We start from the raw sequence: 21,717 nt of genomic DNA on the forward strand, positions 1-21,717 counted from the left end.
AAAAAAAAAAAAAAAAAAAAAAAAAAAAAAAAAGTAGGACAAATATGTGAGATGTTGCACTTTTCTGAACCTGTGCACCGGAGAAAGGTGTTAGATAAAGGCCTAAGGTGAGTATTAAAATGACACTTTCCCCAACAGATTTTTAAAATATTTTCTACTTTTCTTTTTAATGTAAGAAAACTCATAAATTAAAAATTTTATATTAACATTAACCCCCATTTAGGTTTGTTCTCTATGCAGTGGCAAATCATAGGTGATTAATGCTTTCTTTGTGAGAAATGTGATTGTACTTAATTATTTACAAATGATTTCTTTAAAATTTTTGAAACTAAACTTTTTCTATTAGCCTATAGGGCCTCATTTGGGACCCTAGAAATAGACCTTGTGACAAAGATTTGAATGCAGGTAGTTAGTTTGTTTAGAAGGCAGAGTAAATATGTATAGGAGTAAGAAAGATAGTCTGTCAGTCCCTAAGGTTTGCATTAAGGTAGCTACCATTTTGAGCAGTGGAAGTTGAATTCTCCTGGGGAAGCTATAGAAAATGCCTTAAAAACCCCTGTCTGAGAAGCAAGGGCGTTAGGAAATTTTAGCACAGAACCAGCTACTCTTTAGTAGGGAGCCGCTTCCAGGACATGTTAATTCTCAGAGCTTCCAACTTGCAGTCCCAGAGAAAGCCCTTAGCCAAAGCAAATGTGGACAGGTGGAAGTCTGTAGGGCTGCCTTTCACTTAGTAATGGCCTGGTGGCGAGGTGGGCATCACCCTTATATATGGAGGTGGGCATCTTTGTGGGAGGAGTGCTAATGGGTGAAGACAGTCAGAATTTAAGATGACCTTATTCGAGCATTGACTCATACTCAGATAAGTACCTACTCGGTGTCAGTGGTGGGATATACTAATTCACTGGTAGAGGCCCTTTGCTTTTTGCATTTCATATTCTTGAATAAAGATAATAGATTTCTCTCAAAGTGGAAAATCAAATGAGATATATTCTGAAAGTACTTTAAATATTTAAAGCAATTTTAAATTTGTTATTGAGATATTTACCCGAATTTATGCTGAGAAAGCAATATACAGTTAGATCCTATGCTCATCTCTTTTTTGGGGGTGGGGGTACCGGGGATTGAACTCAGGTCCTTGTGCTTGCAAGGCAGGCCACCGAACCGCTGAGCTAAATTCCCGGCCTATACTCATCTCTTATTTTAAATGTTAGCCAGTAAAAAGCTTTTTTCCCCCTTATACTGTGTGAATCTGGCCTTTCTGCACAGTGTATATAAGGTGGTAAATTTGTAAGTTCCATGAAAGGCATAAGGTACCATGGGGATGATTATTTTTAGCCAGTTGGCAGAGAAGGTGGGAAAAATGAACAGGGAAAGTGGATAAAATGAACCTTAAGGTAAAGGGTAGGAATCATCTGTGTGGAAATAGGGAATTTAGGAGGGAGCAGTGCATTCTAGGAGAGCTGAGTAGTGTCCTGGAGGTGGATTTAGAGCAAGCAGTTGGGGCCATGTGTTGGCCAGGACAGGGTGATAGTCTCTGTGTTGCTTACTAGCTGTATGCTGTGTGACTGATTAACTTTCCTTAGCCTGTTTTCCCTTACCTGTGAATTAAGGATACTATTTCTCTCTGTAAGATTATTATAAGGGTATATTGTAATGATAGAGTTATGTCATTGACTTACTTTACTTCGTGTTGCTATAAAAAATACCTTAGACTGATTTCTAAAGGACAGGAGGGTTTTTTTTTGTTGTTTGTTTTTTTTTGTTGTTGTTTTTTTTTTTTTTTTGTTTTTTGTTTTTTGTTTTTTGTTATCTGGTGGCTCACAATTTTTGCTCACAATTCTGGAAAGTGCAAACAGATGTAGCTGGAATCTGGTGAGGGTCTGTCCCCTGCCTGCATCCCATGTGTCTGCGGGCATGGCTTGATGTGAGCAGCTACTAAAGGACTCATGGTGAGAGAGAAAGCAAGAAAGCAAGAGAGACCATGCTCGCTCTTTTTTTTTTCAGCTTTAATTGAGTTTATTGGTACATTTTAGGGATACAGTACAGTTACATTCATTGTTGGGATCTTGTACCTTTACATGACAGGTCTTGGTTCTCATTTTTTCCCCTTGTCCCTGCCCTCCCTTCACCCCCTCTCCCCCTCCCCATCTACAACCACTTTATTTCCATCTTTTCATTATCTCACATTTTTTATTTTCCTTTATTACCCTTCCCCTACCCATCCCACCTTCCCTACACCTTTAGTTCCTTTCTTCCCATTTCTAAATGTCAGTAATCTTATTAGGATCTTATGTACTATTATAGTTTATTCACACCAGATAAACTATTTGGTATTTACACATGTGTGCCTTATTTATTTCACTTAGGAGTATATCTTCAATATGTATCCATTTTCCTACGAATGAATCTATTTTCTCATTCTTTATGGCTGAGTAGTATTCCATTTTATAGAAAAACCACATCTTCCTTATCCAGTTTCCAACGGATGGGCAAATGGGCTGTTTCCAAGTTTTAGCTATTACAAACTGTGCCGCTATAAACATGGGTGCACATACTTCTCTGTGATATGATTCTTTTAGTTCTCTTGGAAAGATACCCAGCAGAGGGATGGCTGAGTCAAATGGAACCTCCAGTCCAAGCTCTTTGAGGTATCTCCATGTTGATTTCCATAGTGGTTGCACCAGTCTGCACTCCCACCAACAATGCAGAAGGGTTCCTTTCTCCCCACAACCCCGCCAACATTTGTTATTGTGTGATTTCTTGATAGCAGCCATTCTTTGTGGGGTGAGGTGGAATCTCAGTGTTTTCATCTGCATCTCTCGAATGACCAGTGATGTGAAGCATTTTTTCATATGTTTATTCACTGCTTTTACTTCTTTGTCTGAGAAATGTCTGTTCATTTTGGATGCCCATTTATGAATCGGGTCTTTATATTTGGGGGGACTGATTGTTTTGAGTTCTTTCTATATTCTACATAAGCTGTTCTTGCTGGAACTAATTCTCCCCTGCATTAATCCCTGCTCAAGGGCAGTACCCATCACTCAGTCACCTTGCACTAGGCCCACCTCTTACAGACCACCACCTCTCAGTACTGTTAAATTGGAGACCAGGCTTTCCACACGTGAACCTTTGGGGAATAAACCCTATCAAAATGAAAGCAGGCATGTAAGGCAGGCAGACTAGGTAAGTTCTCAGTAACCCTGCTTCTTTTGGTATCTTTGTAGTTTTAGACTACGAATCATAGTGCTGAAGAAGCACACAGCACCAAATAAGACGAGCTTTCCCAAGGTTTATGGAACACTGATTTCACAAGAAAAGGGCTATGATGATGTTAAAAGAATTTGAAAATCCTGCATACCATAGATGACTTCATGGAGAGTCACATTAAGTTGTTAACAGCTCTGAGAATTCTGAGAGTAAATAAACCTTTAAAAAAACTTTTAAAAATACTGAGTATTAAATATCCTTAATTGTTGGTCCCCCTCATTAAAATAATACCTGTCCACATTGGGAAATGCTAATTTTAAGAGCTTCATGTAGTGGACTAAGCATGTTATTGATAATAATAATTATTATTATTTTAGCAAGTAATTATTATTATTTTTTTTGGTACCGAGGATTGAACTTGGGTCCTTGTGCTTGCAAAGCAGGCCACTGAACTGCTGAGCTAAATCCCCGGCCCAAGCAAGTAATTATTTTAGAGAGTTATAAATGTCTTTAAAAAGTAACATCCTTTGTTCTAAATATATTTTGAGGTTATCTCTTTAGGCATGCTTCTGAGCGAGCTTATTGGTCCCCTCCAAATCAATCATTATGTGATCTTTTACATGCTTCTTTTCTCGTTTTCTACACAGAATTGTATTACTTGCCCTACAGTTCTTCTTCAGCTTCAGATCTGTTCAGAATGATGTTTTTTTGGCCTTGCTTGAGATAATTTAAAGAACATTCCCCAGACAATTCAGAAAGTTCACTTCCAAAAATACTTGGAGTAATGCCACCACCATTAAACAAAGTGGATAACTTTCAAGGTGAGTAGTTTTAAAAGGGACAGCAGCTACTTGGCTGTGTACTTTCTCTGCATAGCAAATTATTTGTCATTTTGTAGTCCTACAAGGAGCTCTGAGTTCCTACTATGTGCTTATCCCTGTGGCAGTTGCTGACTATCTTTGGCAGAAGTTCATAGTCTAGTGAGAAGAAAGGATTGTTCAGAAGTCATCATGGTTGAAGGGGATAAATACAGTGATAAATACAGTGATAAAGACAATAAATACAGCCATGTGAAGATAAGTGGAGTGTAGATTCCTCAGGAGAAAGTGGAAGGTGATACAGGCTGTGACGCCAGATAGAGTCCAGACCATAGGAGCTTTTGGGGGAAAGGGCTCAGGAGGCAATTGCAGGGTCCAGAGTCATGGTTGTGATGGCTGGAAAGAAGGAGTACTTTTGAAAGCTACATAGGCGATAGGTAATCATGAGTGACCTGAATGGAACAATACAGGGAAGGGGAGAGTCTAGGATTCTCTCACATGGAGCAGGAGTGGAATGTTGTCATTTACTGTGACACTAATCCAGCAGAGAAATACATGTTAGGGGATATTTACAGAGTATGTTCCTGACATGTTGTGTTTGAAATGGCCATTGGTTATTCATTTGTACTTTCCCTGATTTCTAGAGCGACTACTCTGTCCAGATAATGGGCTAGACTGAGGAGATGGCAAGAGTTAGAAAGTTCCATGTGCCTGTGAAATTTACAGCCTAGTGGAAGAGACAGGCATAAATAATTACCCAACTAATTACTTAATTAGTAAGCAAGAAGGGGAGCTAACTTGTAAAGGAGTCTGCAATTCATTCAGCAGAATAGACTGGTCTGCTCAGTGGTAGAGATGGGGGTGGGTCTTTAGTGAATAGTTGCTCTCTGAAGCCATTAGTGAAGATTGCTCAGAGTATGTTTGCGAAAAGAACATGAAAGGAAACTGAGGTTGGCATAATGTAAATATTTAAGCGTAATGTCAACATTTAAGAAGAATTGTGGTTGAATAAATGAAGCTGGCAAAGAATGGTAGAGTAATTGAAAGGCATATGGAAAGGGTTGTGAAGTTGACTATGATAAGTGTAAAAAGTTCCATGGCTTTGGAACTGCGAGTCCTTGTTGACTCCAGCAAGAGCCGATGCAGTAGAGTGGTACGGGGACAAGTGATATTTCCATCCAGCCTGTGCTGGCTTGTGATAGCCAGATTGACTCAATTGTTAGAACTGTGCAAGTTGGTTGTTAAACACAGCCATTAATGAAATTACGCAGTGCAACTTTATAATTAAATAATGTTAACATAGATAAAATAAATATTTTAAAACTCACCCTCTCTAATTATTTTACTACATTTTCTTATTGTCTGCGCTCTTAAGGATTTGTGTCTATTTTAACTGAATGGTGGATGTCTGTGTAGTGGTGTGTGACTGCACATTTCTTTTCAAGTTATGCTCTTTGAATTCAGATTGCTATTTGAAATTAGCCATGGTGAGAGTATTATGCCATGGAAGTTGGCAGATAAAGAGTACAAATCAGAGATTTTGTTTTTCTGGTTTTGTAGACTTGAGAAAGTGATAGAGAAGTTGTGAAGAATGCAGAGTACATATACTTAAAATCTTGCAGGATATGTAGCAATTACATAATGAGTAGCACAAAAATTTGAGGAAGTACTTTCACAGTATTTGTGAAATACTGTTGAAACTGTTGTTCAATTCAAAAAAGTTGATTTCATTATTGATAAGAAAATTTCCAACAAACATAGTAATTATCTCACATTAATCTTACTTACTAGTACAAAAGGAGAGATCAACTAATACTCATGTCAGAACATACCAGACTGGTAAATAGCCCTGAAAGCAATGTGTAAGAAATAGTTCATTATATGGAATTTATAGAAGAGGATATTATATTTTAATTATTATTTATAAATTAAATGTTATATTTCCTTTATAATCAGTACAATTTACAATGAATATATGTGTATCCATATGTGTATATGGGTACCCATTCACACAGACATGCACAAGCACACTTTTTTCTGAGATCCAGTTGCTAAATTTTAATCTTGCACAATGGTTGTATACATGAGATGGAAGAAGCCAGTTACATCTATTCTTTTGAGAAGTATGACAGAGCAAGGTCATTCCATAGATAGCATGTAGTTAGGTAGTCAGATGACATTTGCAGGTTTAGGGACTCTGTTTGTCTGTCTGTCTTATGTTTTTACGGGAATGGGTTTATAGTCCTCAAGTGAAGGGACCAGTAGAAAGGGAGAGATGGGTAGTGCAAGGAAAGTAGAATTAAGTGTTGGAAGAGGGCAACAAAGAAATAGGAGGAAAAAAATGTAACTATTATGGGGAAATTAACCTTGCACATAGAGAAAACCCCTATCCTGTAAGGATGAGGAATGATAAGCCTAAGTAAGATATGATAAATTCTAATATGTGTATATAAATTCACATATATTAGTGAATTATAATTTAAGAAACGAGTAGCATGATCTCAAGAAAATCTCATAAAGATATTATTTCATTTGTGAATAAATCATAGAATAAGAGGTGAATAATGTAACTGACCAGGGCAAGTATTCGTGCTGATTTAATTTCTGATGTATTGTGCTACATTTTTAGCTTTTGTTTAGGCTGAAATATTTAAATAAATTTGAGAGACAATTTAAAGGCACCTTAAGCATTTAAATGTTATTATTTCTTTTACTTAACTCTACAATATAATGCTACATTTCTGTGGACATGAATTGCATGTCTACAAGATGATCAAAAATGAAGTATAATTTGAGGTTGATTAAACTGCATTCATTGAATGCATGGATAGTTTGAACACAAGGTAAAATGTTATCCAGACTGTTGAAGAAAACAAGTCTTATTTTAAACATGACTTTCTTCAGAATTATAATTTATGACTTTTTACTTGGATTCTTGCTTTTAGCACACACACACACACACACACACACACACACACACCCCAAAGAAGTGCTTAACACTTTGTTCAAACAGTCTCAGTTCTATTAGTCCTCAGCTATTAAAATTTATAATCCTTATTTTTTCAAATGAACTTTAATAAGAAATAGAGCTATTTATATTTGCATAGCACTTTAACATTTCAAATCTTTTCAGAATCATTTTTTCAAATATTTATTAACCAGTTATTCTAATCATTCAAATGTGCTGGTATACCAAATGTGGGTGTTGATATCGAGTATACATATGCAGTCTTCTCTTACTGTGCCATTGTAGCTGTTGTTTTTTAGCCCAGCACTGTGTAGAGACTCTCTGTCTCTACCTTTGTAGTCTCACAGCCCCTCAAGCTTCTGGCCAAGGATTTCAAGACTTTGGGAGAAGAGTCCTCCCTCTTTGTATTCTTATTTTTAGAATTATAACACTGCTGTGACCCTGCTAAGGCAGCTGGTTCTTGTGTTTGTTGATTGGTTCTTGATTTCAAGATGATGCTGACGATCTAATCATGTTCAGGATAGAAAATGAGGGAAGGGTCAGGACAACATCAACTATGTGTATGTTGTATTTATAATCACAAAAGCTAAAGCCCTACAGAGTTTCCTCAGCAGAATTCTGCTTAGTCCTCGTTGGCCGTCTCAACTACAAGACACTTTGGGAAAGTGAATATTTAGCTCCTCCACACCTATACACCTAGACAGCAAAGGGAAATTTGGTGAAGAATGGTTTTGCCAGAGTGGATAATCTCAACTCCTGTCCAGCTCCAAACCTTTGCATTTCAATTTCCAATTTAAGGCCATTTTCCCTGGAAAGCAGTGTTTTCAGTCTCCTTATCTGTAGTTGTGGGAGGAACTTTGTTGAATTCTAGCTAGACTTTATTTTTCTTTGGCAAGGACAGATCTGACACAGCTCCTTCTGAAAGAGAGGATCCATTCCTCATTATCAATCTGTACAGCACTCCAAGAAGTCAGATGCAAACTTGAATCTGAAAGGGAACCAGTATGAACTGTATTTTAGTACCAAGTACAGTGTGGCTGCTGGGAAGGCTCCTGCGGAAAGCTTAGCAAAGAGGAAAGTAATCTGACCATGTGCCTGATAATAAATTTTATATGTGAATGATTTAGACAGGGTTGCATACATTACTGGATTGTTTTCAGGTTTGTGTGGGACTGTACCTCAAGACTTCTTGTTTGAAATATTTTAGTCTTTTTCTTTGCAACTAAAAAAATACTAGAAAAGAGTGAAATTTAAGGCAACTGTCTACCAGAGAGAGCATTATGGATAGAACTGAAATGAGTATATGTCTAAAATCCATCTTGATACCAATCTTTCACTATTCACATTTGTAAAAATAGAATACTTTGGATTCTGTAGACATGGAATAATTCTTTGTTTTAGATTTATGAAAATAAATTTTAAATGACAAGATTTCTCAGTACAAGCTAATGAGAAGCTATTATTTGTAAAATTAAATTCTACTGTGAAGATGCAATGATAATAACGTTTTTATTCTCACGTCTCAATGAATTCAAGTATTGGGTGAAGACATTTGTCTATATTATTTTGTTTCCTTGAGGAAGTTACTACTACTTCATTTTTCCCCTTTGAGGAATTCCATGTTCAGAGAGGTTAAGTTACTTGTCCAAGGTTTCAATGGCAGTAGTTCAGAGCACTGTAATTTGAAACCAGGCAGTGTGCCATGCCTACCAGGTGTGCCTATGTGCTCTTAATAATAATAACAATTAGGCATTATGCCAAAGATTTTATGGTCATTTAATCTATTATTCATTAAAGTTTTAGATGTTGGTATCATTATCATCATCCCTATTTTGCAGCTGAGAACTGTGTTAGAGCAATTCAGTGCTGTCTCAATTTCTCTCAGCTTCTAGGGATAGTGAAACTTCAAACCTAGGCAGTCTGACTCCCATGTGGAACCTAACCACTTCACTACACAGCTTGTATTGCTTTATCACAAATTTTACTTGTGTCTTTATCATTTTCTATAACATGTAATGCCTATTTGCAGAGAGACTTTCATCCACATTGTGAAATTTCAGAAATGTGTTCTCAGGTTTCTTAATGATTTCATGCTGAGGCAATTTTGCTCTGCTAGATCAAATTTAGTAGTTATTTTTCTGGTATACATTAATGCAAACTTGATATTGATTGCTTGTTTCTTGCACATCTGACCAGACCTTAGATTAGCTCATTTTGTAGGTGATTTAGTGAATTTTTTGGTCAAAATTAACTAAATATATGAGAAAAATTCCAGGATGGGAAAATAAGACAAAGAAATTCAGTAGTGATGAAAGGTTATACCTGACTGGAAGAGTTATTTTACTGTTACTTGCTGATTTTTTTTACAAGGATGAAGTGGAGAATTTCTTTTCCTATTACTTTGCTTAAAGGATATTAATTGAAGGTACTGTGTACTTCCTGTGATGGGAAAGAAAACGTGATGCTATTTAGTCTCAAAAATAATTTACCTCATTACAGAAACATTCGTATACAATTGTAGTTCATTTTTTTATCAATAGAACTTCAATTTTAGTTCAAAGGTATATCAACTAAAATAACAATAATTTGTTACATGAAAAAAATAACTGTAGAATTCCAGGCACATTTTATAGCCCAACTCCCTTTCACCAAATTCAGTGTTATATTTTGTAGTGATTGACTCACAGGAGAAAGATCTGTGACTTCTATCTTGCTGTGTGACCTTGGGGAAAATTGGCTTAAATATATGAAAAGATATTTCAGGCATTGACTCAGACTAAATAAATGTGCTAAATTTGATACAGTGAGTGGGAAATTTTTCTCACTACATGGAACCGTTAATGATCTTGGGCAGTAAACATGGTTAAGCAGGCATAGTTGCCTTTTTGTTATAATAATTGTGAATTGCCAGTTAGCATGAAGAACATTTCAATGAACTTCACATTTGTAGTTTTAGGACTGACCATGAAACTAAATCAAGCCACAACAAAATAAACTTTTTAGGTGAAAAGGATATAGTGAGTTGACTTGTGTTCTCTAAAAAATGGTATGTTCAAGTTCCTCTACCCAGGTACCATGAATGTAACCTTATTTGGAAAAAGGGTCTTTGCAGATGTAATCAAGGTAAAATGAGGTCATATTGACGGAGGATGGGGCATTAATCCAGTATGACTGGTATCATTATAAGATGAGACGAGCAAAAGAGACAGAGACATGCCCAGGGAGAGCAGCATGTGACAGCAGACACAGACACTGGAGGGATTTGGCTGCGGCTCTAGGAATGCTAAGGATCCCCGGTTACCACGCAGCTAGAAAGAGTTACAGAATGATTTTACCCAGAGTCTCAGGAAGTCTGGCTCTTCTGGAAACTTCATTTTAGACTTCTAGCTTCTAGATCTATGTGAAAATCTCTCTCTGAAGTTTTAAACTACTCAGTCTGTGGTATTTTGGTGTGGCAGTCCTAGGAAACTAACAGAAGAGGCGAGAATGGAAAAATGATGGAAAGAGTTGGCATTAGTGATAGCACCTTTTGGGTTTGTTCTTTTTTCCTGTAGTTCCATGTCTTTCTTTCTATCCCCATGTTATTGTCAGAAACATCAAATAGGTTCTGTTTCATTCTGTCACTTATGGTGACATTACCCAATCTCTCTGGACCTACTTTGCCACATCAATGAAATGAGACTCTCAGACTCATCTGCTGAATAATAATAATGATCAGCACCCCCAGACTTAGTGCTTAATTAGTAGTATTTCATTTAATCCTTATAAGAATCTTAAGAGGAATATACTGTTGTTATCTCTACTTCACAAGTGTGTCAAATAATGGCATTTCCCTGTGACTTCTCACTTTTTCCTGCCTGTTCCTTCAATGACTTGAATATGGGAGTCAGTGCTAGAATTCTGTTAGTCTTTTTGGTTCCTTGATGGAAAAGGTAATAACAAGTACCTAAATGGATTTAATCTGAGTAGAAGAGGAGTGGAGGCCATTGGAAAGGTTGTTACATCAACATGGTGTGCTCACTTTGGCCAAGCCACCATTTCTTCCTGTATAAAATAGAATATTTCCTCTTTTGAAAATTCCTTATTTTCTAGCTTGCTCAACAGTTTCACTGTTGGAGCTGCTTATGTTAGGTTGTAATTTAATGAGATAGTGCCATCATTGGCATTAGCTATATGCTAGGCACCACTTTACTTACAGCAACCTATGAGATTGGTGAAATTATCATTCCAGATATTACACACTGAACTAAAAGAAGATAACGTGGTCAGATCCTTGTCTAATTGCCTCCAGAGCCTATTTTTATACATTCTTGTTTGGAAAAGCCATTACTATAGTGATGTGGACTAATTTGTCATATTAATGAGCAGCTTGGAAGCTAGGCATCTGGACTATAAGAAGATAGTGGCCAAGATAAGTAAGATGGGAAAACAGGAAACACCTGAAAAATGATGCATTAAATAGAGACAACCTAAGCTTGAGGATGGGGCCCAGCATGAGGGCCCCAAGGGTGTCAGCATTGGTACATCACAGATGAACTTGGCTCTTTTTAGAATATTTTATCTGAAGCTCTTCTAGAGATAATGTACCCTTAATTACCATCATTGGGGCCATGTGAAAATTGCTATTTCCTACTTAACTTATTGTTTGCTTATATTCTCTCATTGAAGGATATGGTAACACGTGTGGACCTTTTAGTGAATTGATAGGTTTCACATTTGTATGAGAAATGGCGTTATATCTGAAACCAAAGTGAATGATAAATTCATTCCATGCTGTTTTGTAGGAAGGCAAAGTTGCCACGTCACATGCCTCTGACACTAAAAGTTTTTTAGAAAGTCCCACAAGCAGTAGTGTTTCAATAAGTCTTAGAGACAAAATTGATTGGCCAAGCAATGTTCTCAGTTAAATGAAATATGAAAGACTGTCTGTTCTATCTCAATTGAAGATGCTTGCCATAGAAAATGTTTGTTATGGCACAGTAGAGAGACTGAAGCTACCGGTTTCTTGCTACCCAAACTTGCCTTGGTTAAATTTGTCTTCTGTCTTCTAGACTCTAGAGAACTGTCAGTCTTCTGAAGAACTGGGCAGTATAGTGATGAAAACAGGAAGAGAATTTGAGGAGTTTAGCCAGTTGAACCAGAGGGGTTTAATGGGAAAACATACTTGGACAGTGAATAGACACTGGAAAGTCTGACTGTCTTAATTTGGATTTTCCCAATATACCTGTCATGTTGAAGTGAAATATTTCTTGAACTGGAATAGTATGTTGGTATTTTGGTCACAGCTATGCTACAGAGTAATATTATTACTGGGAAGTGGTGCTCTGTGACCATAACTTTCTGTGTGCTTTAACATTTCCTTTAATGGATCCCGGATTCCTTTTCTAACTATAAGACTATAAATGTCGTATTGAAAATGCATGTCATCAAGTGTTGGCCAATCTTGAGATGTTTGCCATGACCTTGTTGTACATGCCAACTTTGCCAGTACAGAACATTTTTGGAGGTAATATAATGTGGACTCTATCACAATTTTTATCTGGTAACCAATGTCATGGTCAATGTCTATAATGATAATGGTTATTACTATTCATTAAACATTTATTATTGATCATAATTCACCTGATATAGTACGTGTGATAATTTTATACCCATAAAACATTTAGAAATGTCTTGAGACATTATGTGTTTCTACAGTGGAAGAGAGAATGCAGCTCTACCTGGCTGTAGAGGCTAATGATGCTGCTAAATGTCCTGCAATACACAAGACAGTCCCCTGCAACTAAAAATTATGTAGTCCAAAGTTCTAGTAGTAATGAGGTTGAGAAGCCATGCTGTATAAACGCTCTCTTGTTTTATTAATATACATGTTGATTTTAGAAGATGTTATATCCATCTTATAGCTGAGGTTCAAAAGATTAAGGAAATTCTTCAACATTAATTAGCAGTGCATTAGAAACAGAGTTAGGATTGTATCCAAGTTTCTAAATTCCATTCCTCTTAAATTAAGACCTGATCCTCATATCTAAACCTTATCCATTAGGCTAACTTGGGAAGTATCCTTTACACTAGTGTCTTCATTTTCAAGATGAGATTTTCTTTCCTTTACCAGAAGTTTGTAGTAGTGTATTTGGGTGGGGGTAGTCAGTAGGGAGGAAATAAGGAATTTGGAGATTTTCAAAAAGTTGAGGTATTATGCTTAAATGTAATATTTTTGGCAAAAATCTGTAGTCATAAGCAGTGTGGGTGAAATACAAAGTGTATATTTAGACTTTAGTGTTGCTCATACATATGCATTGTTTTTAGATTAAGAATGAGAGCTTTTAGTTTTTGCTTCTCTTTGTATCTTTCAAAAGAAATTTGATTTGCTCTTCTCTTGGGCATGATGGTGATTTGTAGAACTTGCTGGTTTTTGAGAAATTGGCGACTCTTTGTGGGTTTACTTCCATGTTGGCAGTAAGGTAGATTTTGGGCATTTTGAACTTATAGCATAACAGAAGATAAAGAGGTATGAGAAAGGCCAGACTGCATATTGGGGAGAAATTTTTAGAGAGCACCACAAAGAAACCGTCTTTTATTTGTATCTCTGGCCACTGATAAATCTCAATTTTGGAATAAAGCCTTACAGGTAAATAAGATTATGGAGAGAGGCTAATTTAAATTATTTTATTTGGAAATGTACATTGTATGAATGGAAAGTGAGGTTTAGGGAAATTGACAGATTCTCTTCTCCATAAATATACATTTTTTTTTGCCAAAACTGTCTTTTGAATACTGTATTTTAAGAATTGTACCCTGAAAAATAGAGACAGCTGCCCTGTGTAAAGCTTTACCTGCCCTTGTAGCTTTACATGTGCAGAAAGCAGAGTTGTTTTCTGGAGACCTATTAGCTTTGATTGTTTTACATAGTCATCTGTGCACAAAGCAAAGGTACCCCTTTGATTTGCCTCACATTCCCTCTGCAAATTGGAAGATTTAATAAAGTAAGAAAGGACAAGACATGTAGTTAATACAGCCAGGGTAAGGCAGGTACCATAGGAATGTACAAGTAAATCATTGGAATTACCTGTAGAGGAGTTGAGAATAGTTTTTCATCAGCATCCCAAGATCTGTGTATTAGGGGAGTAATACACAGAGGTGTGCTCAGTGTGGCAGTCAAGTTAACCAAAAGAATGATTTCCAGCTTTTTAATCTTCATTGCAAAGCACTGAGAAGACTAAGGTCTAGCCCTTTCTGTCTTATACTAATCCCATCACCACTATTTTTACAGGCATTTCCTGACGTTTGTGATTTATGTTTAAGGGGAAGAAGGTTATTGTTTTAGTGAGTGTAGTTTTGGAGATACTGAAACTTAACAGTTCACAAAGAAAAGATGAAGAAATCCTTAGGAAAAAAAATGAGATTTTCTATATCATATCAAACCTTCATTTAAATTGCAATTGTTAATTTGTGTTTCTTTTTCACCCTTTCATGAAATGAAGCTATTGTGTTTCTTCAACCTACCAATTCCCCAAAAGCTTATGGTTTAGCAAAATGTAAATACAAGTTACAGTAATCACAGTATTGAAAAACCTCTATAGCATTCAGTCATGATATTTCATTTAAGGTAGAGAGAGATCATTTCATTCATTTCCACAAGCAGTTGAAGGATTATGCTGGAATTGACTTTCTATAGAGACCATATGTGCATTTACCAGTAGAATAAGTCCTGGCTGTCAGATGTGTAGGATGGTGAGAATTTTGGTATGCTTATGGGGGCAGTATTTTTGTAGGGGGAGAAGAGGATAAAAAGTAATGGAGCTAACCTGGAGGGCATGCTAGGTTTCAGGACTGTGGAAAGGTATGGCATATAAATATCCCAATTTTTGGGGGACCCTTTATCATACTATTTTCATTTTACTGCTGACGAGATAGAGAAAAAAAGCCACTATAACCAATGATTTTTTTTTCTATACCCCGATCTTGTAGCTGGATTGAGATATTGAACTTAATTAGATGTGGTGGCATGGACCTGTGGTCTCCAGTTATTCAGGAGGCTGAGGTGGGAGGGTGACTTGAACCCAGCCTGGGCAGCATTGCCAGACCCGGTCCCCAAAGTCAAAACAAACAAAACAAAACAAGAAGAGAAAAAGGAGGAAAAAGAAAAGGAAGAAAGGGAGGAGAGGGGGCAAAAAGGGTGAGGGGGATGAGGGGAAGAAGACGAGGAAGAGGAGGAAGTAGGGAGGAAATTGACTTTTCTTAGGAAGGTTAAGTTTTACTTGATTGACTTGAATACAGAATTCTAAGGATTTGGAGCCATCATTAAATACTCCAAAGATTTGTGCTAGTTAGGGCTTTTTCTTTGTTTGCATGGAAAGTTTTCATACACTTGTGGACACTACTACTTTAAATGCTTCATACACTCATGCATACTTACTTTAAATGCACACTGCTTTAGATGAATTTAAAGGTATCTTGTTTATGAAGACAGTTTTTGGCACAATGGGCAATTATATCCTAATAATTAGTCCAATACCTATTTGATTTGTAAGCCCTTGCCTTCAGTAAAAAGTTACTTTAAATGGAATCTGGTAGGTTTCCTTAGTTCTGATTTGGCGTTATTTGGTCCTATCAGAGATCACAGTTCCCTTTTATTCAGAGCTCTTTTTTTCAAAATGGCGAAGAACATTTATCAGTTTAAAGCCAGAAATCTTAAATGTAGTTTTTGTACCTGATAACTCAGTTTCATCTTTGTGTATTTTAATTATAAATAGATATGCAACCCCCCAATTTAAAATAGGTTGCAGTGAAAAGTTCATTGGGAACAGAGTTTGGAGTTTGAAACATTTTTCCATAGTAACAATGTTAGGTTTCCAGGCCAACCCACAAAAGCCTATTTAAACCATATTGTATAATTTCTGCTCTAAAATCATCATGGGGCCCACACAACATATATAATAATATTTCTATTGGAAAAATGCATTTAGAGTTTAGCTTGGAATAGACTACAGCTTTACTGGGGTGAAACTAAATATTTAAAAATTCTTCTCCCATTTGGCATGAGAATCAGCATTTTCCCCCAGAGATGTTATCTGTGGTTCCTATGACCTGGGATGAAGACTGTAATAGGGTGAAGGTTGGCAGGGAGCAGGTGTCCTCCAGAGGTGGCTGTGTGACAACACACTTTTGGCTACAGGCAAGAAACTACTCAACATAAATAATTGAGTTTGTTCTCTGACATATGGAATCTAGTATAAGCAGTTCAACAGTGGTTAATTTGATAGCTCAGTGAACTTGGTTCTAGTTAGCTTAGGTTTTTTTTTTTTTTTAGTACCGGGGATCCAACTCGGGTCCTTGTGTTTATGAGGCAGGCAGTGGAACCACTGAGCTAAATCCCTGGCCTAGCTTAGGTTTTTTTGAAATCTTTATAACTTCATGGTTATAAGATTTCTGTAGTAGCTGCAAATACAGCCTCACATAAGAAACTTCAAAAGGTGAGGAATAAGGAGTGGTCTTTTGATCTTAATGAGGAAAATATTTCCCCAGCCTCTCTCTAGCAGATTTCCCTTTAAATATTATTGGCCAGAACTCTGGAGTCACAAATTTGCTCTAAACCAGTCACCAGCTCCTGAGAATCATTGTTGGACTTGGCTTACACTTTGTCTTTCTGGGGTGGGCAGATGGTTACCGTCTCTAAGAGTGTTCTTGAGCTAATTTAGAGATTTGTTGACAAAGAAGGTGGACTATCTGTTGGGTTAATATTATCTAAATCTTCCACACATTTGCCACTGAGAACATTGGCCTGGGCAAGGGCAGGGTAATATCATCTAAGATTTTGTTTTAACTTTCCAACAAGCTATGTGATTTTTGAAAAGTAAAGTGCTTTTCCTTCCTTGACTCAGTTTCTATAAAATAAGGATGTGGGATAGATCATTTTTGTCCTTGATTTATTCATTCAAAAAATGTTTATGGAGTACCTACTTTGTTACAGGCAGTGTAGTCCTTCTTAGCTCTCCTGTGTCTGTGTAACTCCCTGTAAGAAGCTCATAAATATGTGGGCATCGGGGTGGGGACAGCTTGCCCAGATGAGACCTTCTGATAATGGAACTCTAGGGGAGTTCCTGGGTCTTAGTTTTATTTCTTACTAATTTTGAAAACCCAAGAGGTTCATCTGGTTCTGCTTGTCCCTCCCCTGGCTGTTGTTCTTGACAGTTTTTGTCTTTCTGTTGCGTATGTGGAGCAACACACAATTTCACAGTATTTTTTTTTTTAACATTTCTGCTTCTGAGCCCCAAAAGAACAGAAAAACCTGACTAACATTTCTTAGCATTTTGTTTTTGTTGTTTTGTTGTTTACTTTTTTGATATTCTTAGAAGCAGAGGAATCACTGATGGTGGAGCTTCTCCACTCTTCCCACTGTTGCCTCTTAGACCATTCCTTTCTTTTATTCCACTCTTGAAGTGCGTAAAGTACATAAAAGGAATAATAGTGCTTCCTTGCATCCAGAATATTGAAATAAGATCTACTTGTATTTTCATGAAATAGCCAGGTTTGAGGGGAGAGAGGAGAAAGGTGTTCATGCAGATTGGTGCCTGGCAGAGCTGCAGGAGTACGGGGCTGAAGTTGCCACTCACCTTCTGCCTGCAGGGACACTGCGGAGGAGAACTTGCAGTGCGGGTAGGTGAGGGCTGGAGAGGGGAAAGGGCAGCGAAGACACCGTCACAGATTTGTGGGACCAAGAGAAAAAGATGTAGGGAGGGGTTGGTGGGAAAGAAATCATCTGCTCCAGGCTAGGAGAGGTAACTTGATTTTATGGATCATATTTGAATGTCCATTTTCCAAGGAAAGGTGTTAAAATGAGGATTAGTTCATGATCACTGTGGTTCATTTTGTAAGTGATGGCAAAGTAAATTCCGAAATGCTGTGGTGATTTTAATTATGCTTTGGAAACCTTTTGGGACACATAAGCAATCCAGGATTATAGTTGGTGTCATCTATCTACTTATCTATTATTAGGGGCTTGCATATTAATCACACTTAATATAAACAAGATAATAAATATTTTAGGCTTCCTGGGCCACCTGGTCCGTGTTGTGCGTTCTCTGGCCATGTAGCAGAAAAGCAGCCATACATAGTAGCTCAGCAAATGACGATGGTCCTGTTCAGGCAACACAGTTCTACAGACAACTTCCTTTGGCTTCTTTCAGTTTCACAGAATTTTCATGTGTCATTAAATATTTTTCTTTTTTTAAATTTTATTTAACCATTTAAAAATGTGGAAAAACACTCTTACTTGTGGTTATGCAAAAACAGTCCTGTGGGCTGCAGTTTGCAGACGCTGGATCTGTTTGTCCTCTTCCTTCTTTTCTGTTTCATCTATGAGCAAGAGTCTGATTCTGTTAAATGTGATACCAGAAATTCTTTCTATTTGTATGGTCAGCTGCACTAAATACTTATAAAGGAGGAGAAAAACTGATTCATTAGAATTTTATTTTATTTACTATTTTTTGAGTTTTTATTGGTAAAATTTAGATAAACATGATAACATTCATCATAGGGAATTTGTGTATGTACATGAGCTAGCTTGCTTCTTTTTTTCCCATTTTCCTCCCCCCCTCTTGTTACCCTTCTCATTTGAACATTTTCTTCCTGTTGCCCAATATCTATTATACATTTTGGTCCTTTAAAAAAAATCTTTATTAAATTTATTGGTACATTTTAGGTATATAATACAGTCACATTCATCATTGGGATCTTTTACCTTTGCATGACTTATCTTGGTTCTTATTTTTCCCTATTTCCCAGCCCTTCCTTCACCCCCTCCACCCTTCCCTGTTTACAGAGATATTGTTTCCATGTTTTTCCTTTTCACATATTTTTTTCTTTTCCCTTTTTACCTTTCCCCTACCCCTCCCACTTCCTGTACTCTTAGACCTTTTCTTCCTATTACATAATATTAATTATACATTTTGATGCTTATTTACACTTTCAATATTTCACACCAGAGAAATAATGTGGTATTTAAACATGTGTGTCCAGTTTATTTAACTAAAAAGCATGGTCTCAAGGTGCATCCTTAGTTAGAAATGATTCAAGTTTATCCTTCTTTATAGCACAGTAATATTCCATTGTATAAAAAAACCCCACATCTTCTTTATCCATTGGTTGATGGGCATTTAGGCTGTTTCCAAAATTTAGCTATTTAGCTGTTAGAAACTGTGCCACTATAAACATGAGTATGTGTATATATATCCCTGTGGTATGATGCTTTTAATTCTTTTGGGAAGATACCAAGAAGGGGAATAACTAGGTCAAATAAAACCTCTAGCTTTAGCATTTTGAGAAATCTTCACACTGATTTCTATAGTGATTGTACCAGTCTGTGCTCCCACCAACAGTGGAAAAGAGTTCTTTTCTCCCCACAGCCCCACCAGCATTTGTTATTGGTTGACTTCTTCATAATTGTCATTCTTTCTGGAGGGAGATGGAATCTTAGTGTTGTTTTAATTTGTATTTCTTGAATGACCAGTGATGTTGAACATTTTTTCATATATTTATTTGCCATTTCTACTTCTTCATCTGAGAAGTGCCTATCCTTTTCAGATGCCTATTTTTTTATTGGATCACTAAATTTGGGGAGTGTGATACTTTTGCATTCTTTATACATTTTAGATATTAGTCCTTTTTCTGAGAAACAGCTGTCAATTTTTTTTTTTTTTTACATTGTGGGTTTTCTCTTCACTCTAATGGTGGTTTCTTTTGCTGTGAAAAAGTTTTTTAATAAGATGAGATCCTAGTTGTTGATTCTTTTGTTAATTCCTGTGTGATCAGGATTTTGTTCATAAAGTCTTTGGCTACACCAATGTCTTCAAGAGTTCTTCTACCTATTCTATCTTCCAGCAGAGTAAGTGTTTCTGTTTTAATATTGGAATCTTTGATCCTTTTTTATTTTATTTCAGGGCATGGTGGAAGATTTAGGTCTAGTTTTAATCTTTGGCATGTGGAAAGCCACTTTTTCCAGCACCATGTATTAAAGAAGATAACTTCCTTCCAGTGAAAGTGTTTGTCTCCTTTTCAAAGATAATGTGGTTAAGTATGTTTGAAGTTGTTTCTGGATCTTCTATTCTGTTTCAATGATTCTTGGGTTTTTTTTTTTTTCCAGTGCCATGATATTTTTGTCACAGTAGCTTTGTGGTATAATTTCAAGTCAGAGATTGTGGTGCCCCTGACTTGCCTTTGTTGCCCAGAATTGTTTTTGCTATGTGAGTTCTCTTGGTTTCAAATGAATTTTAGCATTGTTTTCTCTAATTCTGTGAGATATGGTATTGATATTTGGATCAGAATTTCATTAAATCTGCATAGCAATTTTGGAAATATGGCCATTTCCCCCATATTGGTTCTTCCTACCCAAGAACAAAGGACATATTTCTATTTTCTGATATCCTCTTCAGTCTTCTTTTGTAGAGTATTGTGATTTTCATTGTAAAAGTCTTTTACTTCCTTCATTAGATTGATTACTAGGCATTTCATGTTTTTGGATGCTATTTCAAAGGTATTGTTTCCTAATGTCTCTCAGTGAGTTTGTTTTTTGTGTACAGGAATGCTATTGATTTTTGAGTGTTCACTTTGTATCCAGCTATATTACTGAATTTGGTTATTAAATCTAAAAGTCTTTTGGTGGAGTTTTTGGAGTCTTATGTAGAATATCCTGTCATCTGCAAATAATGATAATTTAACTTCTTTGTTATCCTTATTCTTTTTATTTTTTTCTTGTCTAATTGCTTTGGCTAATGTTTCCAGAACTACATTGAATAAGAGTGGCCCAGTTCCTGATTTTAGAGTGAAAACCTTTCAGATTTTGTCCATTTAGTATGATGTTGGCTGTTGGTTTGTCATACATGCTTTTTATCAGATTGAGATAAAGACCATCTATTTCAATTTTCTGTAGGGTTTTTATCAAGAATGGGTGTTGGGCTTTGTCAAATATTTTTTTCTGCATCTATTGAGATGATCCTATGGTTTTTGTCCTTGACTCTGTTAATGTGGTATATCAGATTTATTGATATACATATATTGAACCACCCCCACATCTCTGGCATGAATCCTACTTGGTTTTGGTGTATAATCTTGATAATTTACTGGATTTTGTTTCCAAGTATCTTATTGAAGATTTTTGCAACTGAGTTCATTAGAGAGATTGGCCTGTAGTTCTCTTTTTTTGGTTGGATCCTTCTCTGGTTTTGGTATCAGGGCAATGCTTGCTTTCAGGAATTAATTTGGGAATATTGCTTTCCTTTCAGTTTCATTAAAGAGTTTAAGAAGTTTCTGCATTAGATATTCTCTAAATTTCATGTACAATTTAGCAATGAATCCATTAGGGCCTGGGCTTTTCTTAGTTGGTAGTTTTGTTTTTTTTTTGGTATCTGGGATCAAACTCAGGACCTTGCACTTGCAAGGCAGGTGGCAGAACCACCAGCTAAATCCCAGGCCCTGCTGGTAGGTTTTTAATTACATTTTCAATTTCATTACTGATATTAATTAATTTGGAATTTTTATATCTTCTTGATTCAGCTTTGGTAATTCATGTGTATCTAGTAATCTCCCACTTCTGTGTTTTCCATCTTATTAGAATACAGGTTGTCAAAGTAAGTATTGATGATCTTTGGGATTTATGCCAGATCCATTGTAATTTCACTCTTTTCATTCTAGCTAGATTTGAGTTTTTTTTTTTTTTTTTTTTTTTTT

The 21,717-nt window shown here is 36.4% G+C and overlaps 1 protein-coding gene across 1 annotated transcript in view; it reads left to right on the forward strand.

The window, feature by feature from the left end:
• The window catches only part of Hdac9 (histone deacetylase 9), a 924,083-nt gene that overhangs the window by 50,013 nt on the left and 852,353 nt on the right, over positions 1-21,717 (forward strand). The window contains exon 2 of the mRNA XM_033757109.1: positions 3,855-4,028. The gene's annotated coding sequence lies outside the window, so the exon portion shown is untranslated. The remainder of the gene's footprint in view (positions 1-3,854; positions 4,029-21,717) is intronic.

Source organism: Fukomys damarensis, unplaced genomic scaffold (genome assembly GCF_012274545.1).
Source record: "Fukomys damarensis isolate Sample0158 unplaced genomic scaffold, DMR_v1.0_HiC HiC_scaffold_4, whole genome shotgun sequence".
NCBI classification, from domain to species: domain Eukaryota; kingdom Metazoa; phylum Chordata; class Mammalia; order Rodentia; family Bathyergidae; genus Fukomys; species Fukomys damarensis.